The sequence below is a fragment of the Panthera onca genome, chromosome C1 (genome assembly GCF_046562875.1).
Source record: "Panthera onca isolate mPanOnc1 chromosome C1, mPanOnc1 haplotype 2, whole genome shotgun sequence".
In the NCBI taxonomy this organism is placed as follows: domain Eukaryota; kingdom Metazoa; phylum Chordata; class Mammalia; order Carnivora; family Felidae; genus Panthera; species Panthera onca.
The window spans coordinates 178488330-178504384 of NC_138346.1; the positions used below are offsets into that span (position 1 = coordinate 178488330).

The 16055-nt window shown below is 43.3% G+C and overlaps 1 protein-coding gene, 1 long non-coding RNA gene and 1 pseudogene across 5 annotated transcripts in view; 2 read left to right on the forward strand and 1 right to left on the reverse strand.

The window, feature by feature from the left end:
• The window catches only part of DMRTB1 (DMRT like family B with proline rich C-terminal 1), a 22655-nt gene extending 17333 nt beyond the window's left edge, over positions 1 to 5322 (reverse strand). For 2 of the 4 annotated variants that reach the window (XM_060622492.2, XM_060622489.2), the window contains exons 1-2: positions 4362 to 4487; positions 1097 to 1197 (exon numbers count right to left, since the gene is read on the reverse strand). The gene's annotated coding sequence lies outside the window, so the exon portion shown is untranslated. Of the gene's footprint in view, positions 1 to 1096; positions 1198 to 4361; positions 4488 to 5077; positions 5167 to 5265 lie in introns of those variants that run through there. The other 2 variants (XM_060622491.2, XM_060622490.2) reach the window with 2 other exon arrangements.
• Positions 4556 to 16055, forward strand: part of LOC132671567 (uncharacterized) — a 24353-nt gene continuing 12853 nt past the window's right edge. The window contains exons 1-2 of the long non-coding RNA XR_009607154.2: positions 4556 to 4796; positions 14209 to 14346. This is a non-coding gene — a long non-coding RNA (uncharacterized LOC132671567). The remainder of the gene's footprint in view (positions 4797 to 14208; positions 14347 to 16055) is intronic.
• On the forward strand, positions 4810 to 7527 carry LOC132671566 (solute carrier family 25 member 3 pseudogene; annotated as a pseudogene).

Below are 16055 nucleotides of genomic sequence, written 5' to 3' on the forward strand. Positions count from 1 at the left end.
TAATATGAAGTTTATCACAAATTCAGGAAAGAATAGGATGAAATCTCTGGATAAAGAAACCGAGGTTCAAGAAAGTTAGATGACATTTACAGGATTCATCACTAGAAATGGAATGAGCCAGGATTTGGACCCAGGTGTGCCTGGCTCCCAAGCCAGTGATTCTTATGTTGCGGCAAGATAGCAGTGGCTGGAGGCCTTGGGCACAGCTGAGACTCTTAAAAGTATCATGACCAACCATCCCGATTTGCCTGGGACTGAGAGGGTTCTGGGGACACTGGACTTTCAGTGCTGTAAATGGGAAAGTTGGGGGGCAAAACTGGGACAAGCTGGTTGCCCTAGCAAGAATTCAACTGAATAAAGCACCAGGCTAGGAGGGTCTGTTTGGGAGGGAGGAAGGCTGCCCAATTGTCTGTCTGTCCTGTTCCTCTCTGTGGCCCAGGTTGCTGTGCCACAGGTGTGCAGTCTCTGTCCTATTTTATTCTGTGACACATCCTGGGGCATTGTCAAAGAAGTTCACATTTCTGCCAGCTATGATTTCTTCAGTTCCCATCCTAAATCATCAGTCAGTTGGAATTTAGTTAACTGAATAAATCATTCGCTCGAGTGGAAGAGAAAGAGCAGAGACTGGGGCATCACGGAAACATGAGTTCTGTGAGGATTAATGAGGGCCAGAAAAAGCGGGTGAGTAACAGAACTGACATTCATGGAATGCTTACTAATGTTCAGGGCACTGGGCCAGGTATTTTGTGCGATTATCTCTTCTTTTAACGACTCTAAAGGTAGCTATAATTAACCCTAATTACAGATTTTTAAAAGGAATAAATAAATGAAGTTCACAAAGAGACTAAATAACATGGCTAAGGTCATCCAGCTGGAAGAAAGGGTGAAAAAATCTGGTACAGAAGCTTCCTAAATTGTTTCCTTCAACTTGTACATTTTCTTGAGCAATATATTAATGGCACAGAAGAAGTATCTCCTATGAATGAGATAAATTAACTTAACTTCTGTTTTCATGAAGTGGCCAGTGACTCATGCTACATGTTGGCAAAACATCCAAGTTACGCCTTCAGGACATAGAGGCCTAAGTAAATGGTACCTGCTGTTATTACTCTAGCCTTCTTTACTCCTCATTTTCTCCAAGCTCTGTTTTTGATAGAGTTCAGCATTTCCCAAAATATACTCCATGGGAGACTATGTCTGTGAAATGAGAATAGGCATCCGGTAAGAAAGGGGTTCTGGGATCCAGTAAAATGAGGATAGGCTAAGTTAGCTAGTCAGCAGACATTAAAGTTCTTTCCTCTGAAACTTCTCACTCTGTAATAAGTTCATGTGCCCCATGAAGCTCCAAGAGGAAGTTCTAGTGCTGTGTTCTCAACCTTTTATTCATTACTGGCCCTCCGTTTCCTGAAGCCTTTTTAGACATTCCCTTAATCACTCCTTTCCATCCACCTGCCCCTCCCCCAAATTAAATACTAAGGAATAAGATTTTGGTGAGTAGGTTGAGTTGGGGGGGGGGGCCCAAGCCATTGTATTAAGGGGTTTTTGCCCCCTGTGAACTAATTTTTGCCCCCTTGAGGATGACACTGCTTCACTTGAGAATGCAGGCTCTGGCATGAAATGCTTCTCAAATGTGTTTGACCCACCACTGACCTTTCTCAAGTGGACCAGTATTCCCAGGAACGTACTTTGGGAACCCCAATTTATTCAGCATGAGATAGTTTAGTTTAACACTTTTTGTTTTCTTATGAGTCAAGGAGAGAATCTCTTCTTTCATACTTATATTCCTGATGTGAAAAGATAAACTGAGACATATTAAAAGTTTAAGAGTTTATTTGAGCAAAGATCAATGCCAGTTGGGCAGCACCAAATGGGAAGCAGTTAGAAGCCTCCAGGGACAGGAATTAGGGGACAGACTTTCATAGAGAAGATGCCAAAGCAAACCAAAGAAATTATCTGATTGGCGTTTTGCTTTATATGGAAAAGCCTAGTTGGCTATTTGTGATTGGCTGTCCTTAGTTTTCAATTTCTTAACATTTGCAGGATTACATTTTGGTTTCCTTCCATAGACTGCTAAAGCATTAAGTCCACCTTAGTCTATTTGCCTTGTTTAACTACTTTAACACTGGTATAAGACTATACAGTAAGGGGGTGCCTGGGTGGCTCAGTCAGTTAAGTGTCCAAGTCTTTTTTTAAAAAATTTTTTTAATGTTCATTTTTGAGAGAGAGACGGAGTGCCAGTGGGGGAGACAGAGACAGAGAGAGGGAGACAGAGAATCTGAAGCAGACTTCGGGCTCTAAGCTGTCAGCACAGAGCCCGATGGGGGGCTCGAACCCACAGACCATGAGATAACGACTTGAGCCAAAGTCAGACACTCAGCCGACTGAGCCATCCAGCCACCCGGTAAGTGTCCAACTCTTTTTTTTTTTTTTAATTTTTTTTAAATTTAAATTTATTTATTTTTGAGAGAGAGAGAGATACAGAGCATGAGCAGGGGAGGAACAGAGAGAGGAGACACAGAATCCGAAGCAGGCTCTAGGCTCTGAGCTGTTGGCACAGAGCCCGACGCGGGGTCGAACCCACAAACTGTAAGATCATGACCTGAGCTGAAGTCGGACGCTTAGCTGACTGAGCCACCCAGCCGCCCCATAAGTATCCAACTCTTAATTTCAGCTCAGGTCATGATCTTATGGTTTGTGAGTTTGAACCCCACATTGGACTCTGAATTGACCGTGCAGAGCCTGCTTGGGATTCTGTATCTCCCTCTTTCTCTCTGTGCCTCCCCAACTCACTCTCTCTCAAAAATAATCATTAAAAAAAAAAAAAAAGACTACAATAAGGACAGGAGTTCAGTAAGACTTGTTGATTGAGAAAATCTATATCTGCCTCTGCTCTCCATCAGGTCATCATCCTAAGTTTGTAATTAGGACCCAATTCTATTTTTTTTTTTTTTTATACTGCCAGTTTAAACAAGTATATGTTAGGAGCACCTGGGTGGCTCTGTCGGTTGAGTGTCCACTTCTAGATTTCAGCTCAGGTCATGATCTCAGAGGCGTGAAATCGATCCCCATGTAGGACTCTGTGCTGAGCATGGAGCCTGCTTAAGATTCTCTCTCTCCCTCTCTTTCTGCCCCTCCCCTGTGTGCACACACACGCACCCTCTCTCACACAAAATTAAAATAAATACATAAAAATATGGTATAACATACATAAAGTGGCTAATGTTCACTAATCTTAAGTGTACAGCTTGATGAATTTGCACAGGATAAAGTACTAAAATTTTTAATCAGAGAACCTTTAAAAAAAAATCTTTGACCTCCCATCATCTACATACTGTGGTTTTCAAACTTTAATGAAGGATCCACCCAAGGGAGCTTATTAAAATTGCATATTCCTGCCCTCAGAGATTCTCATTCAGAGGTCTGGGGTGTGATCTTAGATTTTAAATAAAGCATTCCAGGTGATCCTGATGAGGTGGCCTATGGATCACACTTCTGAGAAATGTTAGCCTCCCTACAGGATAAATGTTAAAGTGCTGAATAAGGCATTAAAGCTTTCCCTAATTTGACCCGATTTCTCTTTTTCTAGACTCAACCCTTGCTAGTTTCCACCGTGTTGAATTACTCACCCCTCCTCAGTACTTCATGTATTCATGTTTCCCCTAACCTGGACTTCCATTTCCATCTACTTTATGTGACAGCCTCCTACTCATCCTTCAAGACCTCGCTACATGGTCATCTCCTCTGGGAAGTCTTCTCAACCTCATGAGATAGAATTGGTTGCTCCCTCATTGTTCACACAGAACTTGAATCAAACCCCTATCATAATACCACACAAGGCTGATTTTTAAATCCCCTTGTTTAAAAATAAGCAGGACTATATCTAGCTCCTCTTTGAGAGAGAGAGAGAGAGAGAGAGAGAGAGGATGCACTACAAGCTGGGGAGAAGGGCAGAGAGAGAGAGGAGAGAGAGAATCTTAAGCAGGCACCATGCTCCGCATGGAGCCCCACGCAGGTCTCAATCCCATGACCCTGGGATCATGACCTGAGCCGAAATCAAGATTCAGATGCTCAACTGGCTGTGCCACCGGGTGCCCCAGTCTAGCTCTTTCTTAAATCCCTAACCCTCCACAAGGCCCAGCACACAGTGGGTGAATGAATGAGTGAATGCTAGTGATTTACATGTGGAGTCACTCAATTCTCACTTTGCAAGCCAATGAGACTGCAGTCCCCCTAGGGGAAGTGAGGGTTTCTGCCTCACTTTTGTGATCTCCAGAATTATGCCAGGGATTCAGTAGTCAATGAAAAAAATACCTAATGAATGAAAATAATCAACAGAATCCCCACCCCCAACTCAGGAGTACCTCCATGCTTCCTAAGCCCTCACTGCAATTCTTGGAGGGAAACCGGAGTGGCGTGTGAGTGCTTGGGGGGAGACGGCATCCCTATCTGCCAGATGAGAATGGTAGGCTAGAAGCCGCAGGACTGGCTGGCCTCCAACACCATGTTCCTGGTTCTCTCTGCCCATTCCTTCCATAGAACACTCTGTTGCCATGGAGAGGACTATTGCCCTAAGTGGGCACAATTAGGTGAGACCTCCAGAAAGGCCTCTCAGGAAAGCAACGGTGCATGGCGACTCTTCGCCCCCTAGCCCAACTCCTTATCTATTTGCTCGCCTATTCCTGTGTGTACTCATGTTTGTACCTATTGATTTACTTTATTAGCGTCTTTGTAGAGGACTAGGCAGCTGGGCTGGGCAGAAGCCACCTGGGCACGCAGAGCCTTACCTACCGCTCAAGGTGAGATCTGGGGACCACTGCCCATTGGCTAGGGAGGGCTGAGGGGATGGGCTCCTGCCGCTACCAGAAGCCCATTGGGCTGAAGGTGTGAGGGAGGAGCGGAGGGCGGTCCTGGCGGTGAGGGGCAGGGTGATGCTACCCCTAAACCTCTGGGAGCCGGCCTCAGGCCCCCAGCTAACCCGACCTGTAGGGGCTGCGCAGGCGCGTGCCGAGGGCGGGCAGAAAGCCTACGGACACCGACGGTTGGGGTCACGCGCGGGAAGCTCACGAAGCATGCGCACCTGCCCTTGGGCCCCCGAGAGGAACGAGCTCCGGCCGAGGGAGGTGTGGGGCTGGACAGAGCGCGGTCATGCGTGACGCTGGCGGTTGCCGGGCCCCGCAGGCCAGAAGCTTGGGCCCGCTCAAGGGCAGGTTCTGGGCGGCGGCGGCCGCGAAGGAGCAGAGCTACGAGTACGGCTCCACGAGATACCTGCTGCTGTGCGGCCTGGGCGGCATGCTGAGCTGTGGGCTGACTCACACGGCCGTCGTGCCGCTGGACCTGGTCAAGTGCCGCATGCAGGTGGACCCCGCCAAGTACAAGGGCATCGTCAGCGGCTTCGGCGTGACGGTGCGCGACGACGGGCTGCGCGGCCTGGCCCGAGGCTGGGCGCCAACCTTCCTGGGCTACTCCCTGCAGGGCCTGTTTAAGTTCGGCCTCTACGAGGTCTTCAAGATGCGCTACGCCGAGCTCCTGGGCCCGGAGAAGGCGTACCGGTGGAGAACCGGCCTGTACCTGGCCGCGTCGGCCGGCGCCGAGTTCTTCGCCGACGTGGCGCTGGCGCCCATGGAGGCGGTGAAGGTGCGCATCCAGACGCAGCCCGGCTTCGCGGGCACGCTGCGTGCCGCCGCGCCGCGCATGTACCGCGAGGAGGGCCCGCGGGCCTTCTACAAGGGCGTGGCGCCGCTGTGGCTGCGCCAGATCCCCTACACCATGATGAAGTTCGCCTGCTTCGAGCGCACGGTGGAGGCGCTCTACGAGCACGTCGTCCCCAAGCCCCAGAGCCAGTGCACCAAGGCCGAGCAGCTGGCCGTGACCTTCGTGGCCGGCTACATCGCCGGCGTCTTCTGCGCCGTCGTGTCCCACCCGGCCGATTCGGTCGTGTCCGTTTTGAACAAGGAGAAGGGCAGCTCGGCCTTGGGAGTTCTCCAGAGACTGGGGTTCGCGGGCGTATGGAAGGGCCTGTTCGCACGCATCATCATGATCGGCACCCTGACTGCGCTGCAGTGGTTCATCTATGACTCAGTCAAGGTCTATTTCAAGCTGCCTCGCCCCCCGGTCGCCCAAGCGCCCAAATCCCCGAAGAAGCAGAAGTAGGCGTGGGTGTGTCAGCCCCTGTGGCCACCGTCCGCCCAGAAGTCCATCCCGTGGGAAGAGGGGGGGTGGGGGGGGTGGGCGGGGGCTGCGTCCAGGCAGTGCTAGCGTGTAGAATGTTGGGTTTTCTGGTTTGGGAGAGGTGACGATATGTAGTCCGAGTTCTCTTTAAAGGATTGATTCCTTCTCTTTCGGCGATCCAAGAGGATTGCAGCCGTTTCATGTAGGGGTCCGGACCCTTGTCTTTGGGGAGTCGGCATGGCTGCTTTAGCTCGGTAGTTTTTGAGCCACTGTAAGGAGAAAACCCTTAACGGGAAGTCATGTTAGGTAATTCAGGGTCTCTAGTTTGTTTCTACCTTGATCCACCGTTCGGTGGAGATTTCCTGAATAGCCTACTAATGAGGTTTTAAGGTCAGCACAACTGTATGGGACAGGGAACAAAGTAAAATTCTACTAAAAGGCATTCACCTCAGTAGAAGTCGTGTACCTATTGAATAGATGACGGACTCATACCATGTTTCTTGTTCATGTCCATTACAGGTAAAAATTATTAAAAGTCAAATTGTGACTTATATTGCCTGATACCTTAGAATGTATTCTCTGTTTTCAAAGAGACATGACATGAGAAGATCTGCATTTTCTCATTTTGCTTTGTCCAATTCTCTTCCTGATGTTGCTGATTAGAACATAGCTCTCTCCAGGAAGTGCTACAATTGGATCAATGTGGAAAACCAAAATGAGATGAAGGGCAGGCTCTGAGAATAAATATGTAAAGAAAAGCCTCTGTTCTCTAAAAATTTCTTTTGTACAACTCAGCTTTCAACAGCCCCACATCCAAAGAGGATCATACCACCCTGACATTTAAAAACACACACATGAAACCCTGCAATTCCAATTTTTTGTTGAATATTAAAGAATGGTTTTGGTGACTTTGGAAGGAAGATCTCACTTTTAATGTCACAAATGCCATTCATTTAATTTGGTACATGTTTCCATGATCTTTACAATGGTTGAGCTTCATAAAATTTACTGAAGTTATAAGGCACATTTTCAGTTTTCTGTGGCCTTCACATCTCTGCCTGAGGAAATTATAAAATTAGTGAAATTCTGTGAATTAGAGATGTTTATGGAATATGAGCAAGAAATAAACTTCAATGTGATATTTGCTATAATTTGCCTGAATGTTACACGGTTGCCTTAACTTGTATTAAAGACTGCAAACTTAAAAGATGTTGATGTTTTAACTATGTAATAGTAAACTGTTCAGTATAAACTGAAGTTTACACAGTGTAACAGAAGCTTAAAAGTGTCTAAATTTAAGTTAAGTATATTTGAACTGTCTTGACTGAATAATAAAGAACTTGGAGGAAAAAATCAGAACTTGTGAATGAGCTAGAATGAAATTTATATTTAGGGCCTGTATTTTGTTTATTATTGGGGAAGATGCATGGGAAGGATACTATGTATTTTTTTTTTTAATTTTTAAATGTTTATTTTTGAGAGAGAGAATGCGCGCGCATAAGTGGGGGCGGGACAGAGAGGGAGGGAGGCATAGAATCTGCAGGAGGCTCCAGGCTCTGAGCTGTCAACACAGAGCCAGATGCAGGCCTCCTACCTGCCAACTGTGAGATCATGACCTGAGCAAAGTCGGACATTTAACCGACTGAGCCACCCAGGCACCCCCAGGATACTATGTATTATTAAGACATTGACTTTCCTTAGGCAGTTGGCTTCCAGGTTTTTGAAAAGAGTTCTCAATGAAGGAGAGTGATAAATTTCAAAGGACTAACTTGTGCATGTTCTTACTAGGAAAATTTTAATACAAATATATTTCTGTCTAGTGTTGCCTTGTAAAATGTTAGTGGGAAGTTTCTTTGGTCAACAGTTTAAGAAGTTCTTTCTATAAGTACTATGATTTAAGGATTTGCCACAAAATCTTTGGAATTTCAACATACCACTAGTTCTGCTCTGTGGCACTTCATGATTGCTCTGTTGGGAACACCAGATAATTTCTGTAATATACCCTGAGAATTATAATCTAAGGAGAACTATTTGGCATATTCTGACTATCGTGGACATGGTCAAGGAAATGGGTTTACTTAGTTTGGGTTGGCAGTTTTCCTGTTCAGTTCCTAGATTTCTATTCATCTCTTTTTTTGTTGCTAGTTTACAAATGTCTGTCTAAGTAGGGGCCAGAGTAGCTGACAATAAAGACTAAAAATTAAGGTTAATAAAGGTCAATAAGTAAATCAATTTAAGTAAGGTTAATAAATACAAGTTCACTTAATTAAGTAACTTAATGACTGTTTTACATTCAGAGTCATTGGGGATTTTTTCCCTAGTTAACTATTCCTTTGGTACAACTTAAACTTCTATTCAGTGTTTTACTTTGTAATTACCGCTCAGTGAAATCATGCAAATCCATTAGGATCAGAAAAGCCATAGTATATGTTTGGCATTATGAGACATTTTATATGCATTTTCTCATAATCTCAATCCTTGAAGTAGTGCGTTTTATAGATAAAGTGCATTATATATACAAAGAAACAGATTCAAGGGCTGGGCAACTTTCTCAACATCATATAGCTAGTAAGTGATCGTCTGAATCAGAGTCCACATTTTCTTCATTACTCAAGCTCAGTGCCTTGACATAACCAGTAATTATTCTTTTCATAAGCTGCTTTTTATAGTGCCTCAAGAATATTTTTTAAATTTCTATTTGTAAAAAAAAGATTTCTAATTTTACACTAATGGAAAGTTTATAATGTATTTCGATTGGGGAAAACCTATGGCATAATTGCTTAGAAGTAATCAAACTGCAAACTATTTAAATACATGTAATTCAATATTTAAATCATTTTCCACACCAGGTCAGTGCCTCAGTCCTAACTTGAAGGGCCTGATGATATTAAAAAACAGTGCTGCTTCTTCTTCTCCTTCTTTTTTCCCCTAATTTGTGGTACTGCAGTTTCAAGGCTTTATTTTATCGCATTTTCTAATTCTTTCCTCTAATCTTTAATTCCTATAGCTAAAAAAGCTGGCTTAGGCTATTTATCTTTTCCCCCAGGTGGTGATCAAAGTAGGTGTTTCAAGTATATGAAATTAATTTCATGATAGGGAGCTGTAATCTCATCCACTGATCCATCCTTTGAGAAGTGAATAAAGAGAGTAGGTAAAATCTTGAAAAACAAAGGCCATATTTACACGTTAAACCACACTGATAAAGATTGAAAAGAATCAAGGTATTAATGTTTCGAGTATTTGTCCTTGCTGTGTAAATGTGTCTTTAGAAAGTATTTCTTTTGAGCCTTTCAAAGGCAAGAATGATCACTGAAGTCAGATCACATTTTGATAGGCAGCCATTCAATTATAGTATGTTTGTTCTGTGTGATCTTAAAGATCAATATATTTTTTTAATCTTTTAATGTTTTATTTTTTGAGAGACAGCATGAGCGGGGAAGGGGCAGAGAGAGAGGGAGACACAGAATCCAAAGCAGGCTCAAGGTTCTGAGCTGTGAGCACTGAGCCCGATGCAGGGCTCGAACTCACAAGGTATGAGATCATGACCTGAGCCAAAGTCAGACGCTCAACCGACTGAGCTGCCCAGCCGCTCCAAGATCAATTTTTTTTTTTTAATCATAAGCAAAGAACTATTTGAAAGGGAATTAAATTTTAATATTATTTAGAAGGCTTTGTCTTGCTTTTGTGAATGGTAGGAAGAATTTCAACAATGCAATTATAACTAAGATTTGTGGGTATGTGTGCCCATTTTAGTTAACGTATTTTGAGACATTCAGTGATAGAGTATCCAAAATTTTTGAGGCAATTTGGTGATTCTGCCCATGCGCAGTTTGTAACACTATTGATCAACATGTATCATATACCAAGTGTTGTGCTAGGCAGAGGGGTTTTCGTGATGAGCATGATGCATGGTCCCTGCCCTTAAGGAGCTTACAGTCTAGTAGGAAAAGCAATTTACAGTCATAGTGTGCTGCAGAGAAGTAGAGGGTGTTTGTAAGATTGGACATCTAAGTGATATCAAAAATGAGACCTAGAGGATAAGCAGGAGTTAGACTGGCAAAAAGAAGATACACAGCATGTGCACCTGCCCTGAAGAAAGAGAAAGCCTGATGGTTTTGAGGAAGTGAGAGAAGTTCATTTTGGCTGGAGCCTTTCAGTTGTAGAGGGGCTGGTATAAAATGAAGTAGGAAAGGTAAAAAGGAAGAGGGCCACTCCAAGCTTTGTAGTCCCCGTTAAAAAATTTGGGCTTCTTAGAGTGTTCTTACAGCCATTGGAAAACCCATGAAGGACTATAAGCATGGAATGACCTTCAGGTTGCTGTGTGGAAAGAAATGGAGTGGAGGGAGAAGAGATCAGTTAAAATGTTGCTATAATCCAGGTGAGAGAGACTTTATGGTGACCTGGACTATGATGACAGTGGGGACACTAAAGTATCACGAGAAGCCAAAAGGTGGAAATAACCCAAAAGTCCATCAGTGGATAAATGGATGGATAAATTGGGGTATGTACATACAAAGGGATATTATTCAACCATAAAAAGGAACAAAGGACTGACAGGAGCTACAAGTTGGATGCACCTCAAAGACCTCATGCAAAGTGAAAAAAGTCAGACACAAAAGGTCACATATTGCATGGTTCGTTTTTTACAATACATCAAAATAGACAAATCCATGGAGATAGTACACAGATTAGTGGTTACCAGGGGTTGGGGTGAAGGGAATGGGAAGTGATTATTTAATGGATATGGAGTATCTTTCTCAGGTTTTAAAAGCATGGAGAGGTGGTGGGTGAACAACCTTGTAAGTACACTAAATGGCATTTAATTGTACACTTTAAGATGGTTAATTGTGTGTTAAATTAATTTCACCTCGATAAAGATATCATGAGATGCTTTATTCATATTAGCTCCAAAGTGGAAACAACCCAAATGCCCATCAACTGATGAATGGATTAAAAATGTTGTATATCCATACGATGGAATGTTTTCACCATACAAAGGAATAAAATACTATTTCACATAAAAGAAACACACGAATAAAATACATGCTACAACATGGATGAAACTTGAAATCATTATACTAAGTGAAAGAAGCCAGACAGAGCCAAAAATGGTATGCATTAATCTATATGAAATGTCCAGAACAGGCAAACTCATAGAAAGTAGATTAGCGGTTGCCAGGGGCTGGGGTGGAGGTGCAGGGATGGGAGGGAGGAATGGGGAGTGGCTCCTAATGGGTACAAGGTTTCTTTTTGGTGTTATGAAAGTATTGTGGAATTAGTGGTGATGGTTGCACAATTTTTATACTACAAACCACTGGATGATACACTTTAAAAAGGTGAATTTCATGGTATGTGAATGATATCAATAAAGCTATGAAAAAATATCTTGAGACTATAAAATACACCTCAAACATCTTTTTCTTCCTAGAAATACAGCCTTTCTGTCTTTCTCAATGGAGTTCAGACTCCAGCTGCAAGGATGGTTACTAGACCTATTGTGGTGATTATTTCGCAGTGTATGCAAACATCAAATCATCAAATCGTTATGTTGTACACCTGAAACTAATATGTTATGTGTCAATTACACCTCAATTTAAACAATAAGAAACCTTGTGTGGAAAAAAAAAAAAAGACCACAGCGTATTAGTAAACTGCTAGCTGTGTCATTGTCCTGTTAAATTCCATACAAACGAGTAGGGACAAACTGCACCACGTTGTAAAGGCTGGAAATTGCCTCTAAGGAATGAATGATATCTTCGTCTCTTAGTGATGCAGAGATCATTAATTTTGGAGAATTGTTAAGCCACCAACAATTTTGCCCTTTATTGTAAGAAAGAAAGAGGAACAGATGGATTTTGAGAAAAGCAGATGTGCGTATAATATACAAAAGAATCTCCATTAACCAACATGTTCAAGAATTGGTGGTTCTATTTAATGAACTGCAAGGTAACCAGAAATTCTTTTCTATCTCCAATTCTTGATGAATTTTTGTCTACATGTCTGATTCTCTTTCATAATATATTAAATATGATTAATAATTCAGGGATTTGTAAAGCCTCATGACTATCAGTTATGAAAAGCAATGCTTATTGTCTAGTTGTAGAAGGTGTAGGGCTTTGGGATGGATGTACACGGACCCTATACATAAGTGGATATGGCTGTGAGTATGTGTGTGTTTAATCCTCTGTGTTACTTTGAGACCCTGTCATTTGCTCCTTTGCTAAAGCACAGTGAAGGAAGAAACGGGGTTTACTTGAAGGTTACTTATTACTTATTACATATCTACTATATGATATTACCTCTATTATGCCAGGTACTTTCACATGTTATCTTACTATATGCCTACTTTGTGTTCTAGTAGGTTGTTTCAAAAACTGGTGATTTCATCGGTAAACTATATGTAGTCCTGTGAGTTATCCCAGGGCTCCAAAATGGTAGACTATATCTAAGGAAATATTCCTAAATTATTATATTTTTAATATATGTCACTGTATCTATCTTTCCTGCCACAAAGGGGAAAAATGTGTGTTTAGAAAATACTAGTAAAATTTGGTATTCTGGAAAGAGATCCTGTGGGTTGAAAGAACTCTGCCCCTTTGCAAGGCTGGTAATTCACATACACATAATTGTTAGTCTTCAGACATGAATCAGAGCTGCTGACAGGGTGATTGTCCATTTGTAAGAGGGTGGATGGAAACCTGGCAAAGAACCACAGTCCTTTCATCTCCATTAACGTTCACATTCTGGCTGTAGTTACATCTTACTCCCAGATGTAAGGATTTGTCGCTGTAGTCATTGTCTTGTACCTCAATGTCTCCTCCAGCCCTTACCAAAAATATAAAGCTTTTTTTGTTGTGCTAAATCCGTACCGTTCGTTTGATTCATCTGTTGTGTTTGGAAACTTTTGTTCTCTTGGATCCTTACCTGTGTCTCATTAATGCCCTTACTAACATTTACAGCAATTGCGCTAACTAGTGTACATCCAACGTATCCCGTATTTACAACCATCCTGTGAGGTTGATATTTGTGTAAGTTAGGATTTGGGGGGGGGGTACAATAAACACAAAACCCTACACAACAGGTTAAACAATAAAAGACATTTATTGTTGACAAGAAATCTGGAGATAGGTAGACCAAGTTTGGTGCAATAGATCAGTGCTGCTCCAAGGACCTACACTCTTCGGGTCCTTCAGCTCTGCCACCTTTAATGCGTCAGTGATGGTCCCGTTTGTTTTGAAGAGATGGCTGCTCTTACCCCAAACATCATGTCTCCACAACAGCATCTGACTCAGGAAGCAAGAGGGCCAAAGGCAGATGGGCTTTCTCTTCACATGTGTCACTTATCAGAGAGGAAAATCTTTTCTGGGAAGCTTCTGCCAGATGTCCCGTTTGGCCTCATCGGTCAGAATTAGGTCACTTGCTCTCCTCCGGACCCTACAAACCAACCATTGGTGGCAGGAATGGACACCTTGGGTCGTTGCAGCGCATCTGCTGGGATTGGGCATATCGGGAGCTAAACAAAATCAGGATTTGTCGTCGTCGTCGCCGTCAGCAAGGAAGAGGAGTGAAATAGTTGGCAGGCAACCAGGCTCTGCCCTTACGTTCTCCCCTATTTTACAGATGAGGAAATGGAGGCTCCGAGAGATTGAGGTAAACCCATAGTGACAAAACCAGGACTCAAGCCAGGTCTGTCTGCCTCCACGGCAGTTTGTTGTCCCCTTACCTGCTTTAGCCTGGAACTTGCTATGAGGCAGAGGTACTATAGATGATATCAAAAAAGATTGATTACTGAAAGTGTCAGAAAAACTGCCTCCTAACAGTGACCGCATCACAGTGAAGTCTCGAAGCCGGGAATCTTTGGACAGCGGCAATCCTGGATAAGGAGATATGATTAGATACAAATTTTGCTGTCATGTCCCGAGAAAGGGAAACTAGGTGAGCAACAACACACAAAGAAGCTTCCTAAAAGAAAGCAAACGAGATGTTTATAACCATCCTCGGTCTTTTCATTCTGCACTTTTCCCCCTATTGACTTTCCAGAAACGGCCGAGTTCTGTCAAATGCTGTATACCGGAAGAATCCAAAGGCTTCATCAGACGAACACGTTTCAAAGTGCCACTACCCCTTTTTTCCTTAAGAAATGCATCAAGCATCTGATTTGCTGCTGATAAATTCTCTGTAAGTAGCATTATAATTAAGCACACACAAAACCATTCTGTGTTTCCAAGAATACAGCTGGGCTGGCACTGAATCGGCGACAGCGCACGGGCACTGAGCGGGAGGCTCCCATTGCATCTCAACTACCATGTACCTTCTTTGTGTGGCAACCAAGCCGTCTCCCCCCCTCCGCCCCGGCACCCTCTGAATCACAGGCCATTGCCTATTCACCCCGTGTCTGTCACTGAACTAGTGTATTGGGCACCTTCACTGAGCCTTGAGACTGGCTGTCCTGCTTCCAAACTCTGGTCAGAAAAAAAATGCCAGGAAACCCAAGGGGTGCACTTCTCCCAGCAGGACTCCCTACCACCCCCAGACTGGTAGGCTCGGCCCTTGGAAATGAAACAATGGTATGCAGCAAAACTGCGGGGGGGGGGGGGGGGGTGGAGAGAGAGAGAGAGAGAGAGAGAGGCAGTGAGGGGGAGGGGGTGGCAGGAAAGGGCTGAGAGGTGAGATCAGGCTTCCCAACCTGGCTTCACCAGTGCTGGCTTGTGCAGCTTTGGCGAATTAACTTACCTCCAGCTCCCCAAGCCTCAGCTTTCTCATAGGTAAAATGGGGAACCCTAGCACCGACCTTGAAGACTGGGAGAATTAGCAGTAATTTATATAAAACAAGTGGTATAAAATAAAAGCTCCCTGTATTATTATTATATTATTACTACCAGCTCCTTTGTAAACATGGAAGTCTGTTGGCACAGAAAAATTTAGCCTGTGTTGTTATTGTTCTTAGGGTTGTTCGTGGATACGTACAAGATATACTTGCTTTAATTTTTAATGCATCATAAAGTACATAACCCTTTGTGGGAAATGCAGCGTAGAGGAAACCGAAAAGCAAGTAGCCTGGGGGTGTTGTGTGTATAAAAGCCAACAGTGGCAACCCCATCTCTCCCTGGCTTCTATGCAAACAGTTTCCTTTACAAATGTGTTTTTGGTATGCAAATCACTCTATGCAGATTTCTGTGTGCAAAATACAGCATAGAAAAATGGCCCTCTTGCCAAGGAAGATAGGAGATGTTGGCTGCCGTCAGATGAATTAGCAGCAAATTTTAGATTTCTTTTGCTACTGCTCTTTCTAACAATGTATGGGGGGAGCATATTTTTGGCACATTAAACTGAACTATTTTGGCTTTAGGTTGTGTGTTCTTGTGATAAAAGTGCGCTTATTGAAGCCTGTAACTACTTTTTGAAACCGTAATAATGTTTAGTGGTATTTAATTTAGCATTTCACAACAGAGTGCCACCAACAGCTAGTAAAAGGGCTTGTTCTAAAGTCACAGATGGCTTCTCATCCCAGGTTAGGCTGCTGGTCTCCCCTGCTTCCTACTTCTCTGGGAAGATTTGTGCTTATTAACAGATTTAAGTTTATATTTTGGAAACGTTTTCGTCATAATTAATGTATGTCTTAGCAAGTGAAAGGAATACATTTAATATTAAAATCACCCCCTTTCTAAGGGTGGGAACACGGGAAGCTAGCTCTTAATTCACAAGGCAATATTTAACCATCCAGGCAGAAAATAATACGTCTTTTTCACGGTGTTCCTTACTACTTTCAAAGTTTTTTCCTATTGGCTCCTCTTGTGAGGAGAAATTTTGTCGGAGGTCACTTGTAACAAAGGACCCAGGCCTGGGTGTTCGGTGCTTCTCAATCACGCTCAGGAAAAACAGCACCT